Source organism: Plectropomus leopardus, chromosome 3, assembly GCF_026936395.1.
Source record: "Plectropomus leopardus strain MGB_pleo_1.0 chromosome 3, ASM2693639v1, whole genome shotgun sequence".
Taxonomy (NCBI): Eukaryota; Metazoa; Chordata; class Actinopteri; order Perciformes; family Serranidae; genus Plectropomus; species Plectropomus leopardus.
Window position 1 is genome coordinate 4,148,853 of NC_142178.1, and position 5,602 is coordinate 4,154,454.

The 5,602-nt window shown below is 45.4% G+C and overlaps 1 pseudogene; it reads left to right on the forward strand.

Annotated features, from left to right (window-relative positions):
- Nucleotides 1-252: 252 nt before the first annotated feature.
- On the forward strand, nt 253-3,378 carry LOC121942005 (uncharacterized; annotated as a pseudogene).
- Nucleotides 3,379-5,602: the final 2,224 nt, after the last annotated feature.

Genomic DNA, 5,602 nt, shown 5'->3' on the forward strand with positions numbered 1-5,602 from the left:
TGAATCTGCTAGTGCATGCTGGATACTAATAGATGCTAATACTTGCTGCAAGCTCTCGTTGCAAAACTGGCGTGTCGAGTTGTACTATTTTCTCCAGCCACAACTGCGTCCACATTCTCCTCATCTTCTTTGGACATTTTTCGACACACATAAATGTCATCAGCAAAGGCTCTATTTGTTTGTTTACATTTTTCTCTTATCACTACAGCGGCGTAGATGGATGATGCATGCCGTTTTTGCAAGTTGACATCAATGGACCTGAGTCGTAGCCTGCGATTCAGTACGTTACGTCATCGCACAGTCTGCATACATCAAACTTGATGTCGTACCCAAGTTTATTAAGATCCATGTCGCAGAGTGTGACTGCACTACACCTTTACGATTGCAAATATCTCACAGTCTGCAGGAGGCTTAACAGAATAATCAGTTGGAAGCGGGAGGGAAGAGGAAGAAGAAGAAGACGTGGAACGAAGAGCACAGCAGTGAAAGGTTTCTCAGGAGGAGGAGGAGGAGGAAGTGTTTTGTGAGGGTCAGTCCTGTTTGTGCGTCTCTGCTGTCAAAGCCTCTCCTGAAGCAGCAGACGAGGTTAAGACTTGCGAGGCCGGCCCTTCTCACACTGCCTCTCCCTCAGCGCTGACAGCTCGCCCACGCCCACACACACACACACACACACACACACACACACACACACACACACACACACAGAGACACCCAACATGCTTCATCTTAAACTTTCCACTTTACCCCAGTCCTCCTACCTCCTTCTTAACCTATCTGCCCTCCCTTTCGATCTCTTCTTTTCTGTCTCCCTCTGCTTCAGTTTCTCTCATTGTTTTTCTCTTTCTATCTTTCTTTTTCTTCTCTTTCTCCCGCTCTAATTGGTCTCCGCTAGGTTAGCTGAGACAGGCCTATTCATCATAGCACTACCCTCAGAGACAAACCCTCAGGGAGCGAGGGGGAGATAGACGGAGTCAGACGGGAGGGCGAGAGGGTCTGCCGCTTGTCAACCCACTCCTCTCCTCTTCTTTTCTCCTCCGTTCTCCTCTTTTCTCCCTCCCTCCTTCCTCTGGTTTGTGGATGTCAGTTTTGCAGAGGGGAGACGGGGGGGGGGTGAGGAGAGGGAGGGAGGGGATGTAGACGCATTAGTTAGGCTATTAGTTCAACAAGCTGCTTCCATGCCTGTCAATGGTCCGACATCCACGTACATGGACAGACATGTACACAGACACACACACATACACACACACACGTGCGCGCTGTACTCACGTCTGACATTTGTTACATGTAGTATCTGTGTGAGCAAGTGATTGTGAGTGACAGGCCGAAGGGAGGGAATAAACTTTACATGGGACTACGTGTCTCGTCATTTCTGGTGTCCGGGGGGGTCTTAATAAGTGAAACACAGCACATGAGCTGAACAAGCCTCGCTTATCTTTACAGCCATCACTGTAAATGCATCTCTGCGACTTCAGAAATCAGCGCGTGAACATGGACGCTGCTGTAAAGGGCAATGAGAGGCGTGTAACAGCTCATTCTGCGAGGTCCAAATGTCTTCAGTGATAAGGTCAAAGCACTTTTTTTTCACTCTAAGTGTGTCAGAGAGTTTCTCCTCATTTGATGAGCCAGCAGTCAGAGCAGCAGAGGACCGGCCCGCTTCTTCAGTGCTGTGAATTTTTAGAAGACTTGCTCATACAGTAATGAAACCATATATGATTAATACTTTGATCCTGAAAGTGGCTTGATTTATTTTCGAAAAACACGGGAAGATGGCAATGAAAGAAGAAATGACCAAAAAAATTTGCAGGAAATGAGTGAAAAGAACAGGACAATCACCTGAAAATTAGGAGTACAAACAGTGTCAGCTGAAGTGGAATGCAGAGGGTCCTAGTCAAGATCTGGGACTCGGCAGCCCCCAATAAGAGCCTTTATGGACGACTTAATAGTGACAGCAACATCTGCTCCAGGATGCAGGTGGCTCATTCAGGGGCTTGAAGAGCTCATCTCCTGGGCAAGGATGAGCTTCAAGCCCGCTCTCTGGTCTCTGGTCCTGAAAAAGGGTGAAGTGTCTGACCAGTTCCGCTTTGCCCTGGGAGAGACCACGATTCCATCAGTGACCGAGAAACTGGTCAAGAGCCTGGGCAAGATCTTTGACAGCTCCCTGAAGGACTCAGATGCCATACAGCAAACCAAGAGTGAACTGTCCACCTGGCTCACAGCAATTGACAAATCTGGCCTCCCTGGAAAATTCAAAGCCTGGATGTACCAGCATGGAGTCCTACCAAGAATACTCTGGCCCCTGTTAGTCTACAAAATACCAATAACAACAGTAGAGGCTCTTGAGATGTCTATCAGCCAGTTTCTCAGGAGATGGCTGGGGCTTCCCTGGTCCTTGAACAGCATCTCCCTGTACGGCCATTCCAACAAGCTGCACCTTCCTTTCAGTGAACTAACAGAGGAGTTTAAAGTCACCTGTTCCAGAGAAGTGATGAGGTATAGGGACTCTGCAGACACCAAAGTCGCAGCAGCAGGAATCCTCATGCAGACCGGGAGGAAGTGGCAGGCACATGAACTGGCAGGCACTATTTCGCATTAAGTTTCTCGTTCAATCGGTCTATGATGTCCTTCCAAGCCTGGCCAACTTACATACCTGTGGACTGGTGGACACTTCCGAGTGCAAGCTGTGCCAGCTGTGAGAGGCAGCCTGGAACACATCTTGAGCTGCTGCTCTAGAGCGCTAGGGGAGAGGCAGGACCGCTGGCACCATAACCAAGTGCTAAAAGCTTTGGCAGAATCCATCTGCACAGCGATCCAGCACAGCATGACCCAGACAGCCCCCAAACAGTCAATCACCTTCATTAGAGCGGGGCAGAAGGCACAATATCATCAGCCTAACTCTACAGGGGGGCTCCTCACCACCGCTCATGAATGGCTGCTTCAAGTCAACCTCAGGAGACAACTCAAGTTCCCACAACCACTTCTCTCCGCCCAGACGTGGTACTAACATCAGAGTCCACCAAACAAGTGGTTTTCCTGGAACTGACTGTACCCTGGGAAGACTGTATTGAGAGGCCCACAAACGAAAAAGGGCCAAGTACGCAGAGCTCAGCACAGAGTGCCAAAACAACGGCTGGAAAGCCCACTGTGAGCCAGTCGAGGTCGGGTGCCGAGGCTTCGCTGGCCCTCATTTCTACGAACCCCTAAACTCCATGGAGTGAAATAACTGCATTTGAAGAGAGCCACCAGAAACATCCTAGAGGCCACAGAGAGGGCCTCGCGGTGGCTGTGGATCCATAAGGGGGATCTGTGGAACAACCAGCACTTGGACACAGGCCAGGGACTGATCACCCCCGGCTGGGTCACCCGGTCGAGGGTGTATGAAGATTAAAGACCCAAAACACCCTATGACCCCAGGTACTTCACTGATGACGTGTCCAAGCAGCACCAGAAGGTGTATTCAAACTCTACAAAAAACAATAACTTAAAAAATTATGACAATTTATTAATAATGATAATTATAATATTGTTTTTCCACTGGCTTTTTTTCCCAATTATTTTTTCCCTAGCCTTTTAAAAATTATTGAATAAATTTACCATTTTCTTGTAATTTCTTACTGTGTTAGTCATTGCCTTTTTCTCATCTTTTTGAAAGAACTCATACGAAGTTGCTCAGGTTTTAAATACTTATAAAATGATCCAAAAGCAGCACAAGAAGAGATCTCACTCCAGGTGTCAAAAGGGTCAAAAGACATGATAGAAATAGGTTGCATGCAGTGACATGTAAAAGTGGGTAAAAAATTCTTGTGACCCTTTGGATTTAAGCAATATTGGTTTGCAGTCCCTCGTTGCAGTTTGTAAATGTCATTGGGTGATAGCTAAGTTTGTCTTTCTTCTCAGACTGCTTTTTTTTTTTTTTTAGCGTTGGGGTTTTTAAACAGTGTTAGGAGAAACGCATTAAAAAAGTAACGTAGTTACAGTATGTATTACTTTTTGCTGTTACTAAAACAATTTTGGTAATATTATACCTGTTACAATCTCATATAACACGCCTTATAACGCAGATGGACATACCCCCATTATTATTAGCTCATCAAAGGTAAGGACAAGAACATAATAGTAAAGTGCAATCTATGAGTGACCCGAGGGAACTCTCTACATCGAGAAATAGCACTAGTTACTTGAAGAAACTCCTGGACAGGTGCCACACTAACACCAAGCTAACCGAGAAAGTTGCAGTCATGGAGAAGAGAAATAACGCGGAGGACAAGAGCGCAGGCAAGACAAAGCAACAGAAATGAAGTTTCTTTCGTTCTGCCATGCTACTTGAACCTCGACAAGTGAAGAAACTCGTGGCAGAGTGTGTTGATGAAGATATGTAGCCTCTGTCTACACTAGAATGGCCGGCTTTTAGAAAGCTTGTCAGCAAAATCCCAGTCAACACCAGCAATGACAAGATAAGCTAACGTTGCCATAGAGACTTGTTCATATAGGCTGCAGCATAGGTCACTGGGCCATCTTACTAGAGTCTCTTATGGCGCATTTTTACTACATGGTACCGGCTCTGCTCTACTATACTCTTCATGCCTTTTTTGGTTTTCCATTAGGAAAAAGTACCAGGTACCTGGTAGCACCTTTTTTGGTACCTGCCCCCCTGGGGTTCCAAAAAAAGCAGACCAGGTACTGAGGTACTAAAATGTGACATGAAACACTGCAGACCACTGATAACTGTCTTACCTGGGCATTGTTTACAATAGCCATCTGGGGGCAGCAGCTATGGTCGTCTGCTGTGCAGCGCCTAATTACTGTATTAAAAGGACCACACATGCCAGTTTAGCTGGCATCACTTTGCACATGTCAGTATAGAATCGATAAAAGATGTATTTGTTTACATATGAGCCAACTAAAACTAATGTTACATAAAGTTAGTGAACCGTGACTTTAGGGTTGCCAACTCTCACGCTCCTGACATGGGACACACACCTTCACTGTCAGTCTCACGCTTTCAAGTTGCCCAGGTAAAAACGCCAAAACATTTTGACAGCAAAAGTGTTGAACAATCATGTAATAGACTGGTGAAGGAATGATGTATTTTTGTAGGCCAACCAGGAAGTAAGCATCGCACTGGTTCCCTCGTCAAAAACCTTATGGGATTTTTGAATGAGATTTTCGGTTATTGCCAAAAATAGGCTCTCTGACGAACACAAGTTTATGAGACTTACACATTTTGTTCTTCACAGATGAACAAAACTTTTGTGAGTTTTGAAGCGTAAATGAAATCGCTAGAAGCAAAAAGCTATTGTTAGGTTATACACGAACTACAATGTGGTCGCACAACTTAAACGTCACTACTATAAACACTGTAAAAACACGTCAAAACACAGAAAGCAAAGATATCATAAACAGAAAAATCTACAAGTTTGAGTGTGACTCTGTAAAGCTGTAAAGGCAGACAAGTGGATTTAATGAGTTTCTGTGTCCGGTGTGATGACGTCTAACGTTCCGACAAACACTGTAGTCCAATTTAGCCACTTGTTAGCAACCACCTTTTTTAAGACGAGTAAAACCTTAAAAGTTCAAAAATCGCATTTAAGCGGACGTATTTTAT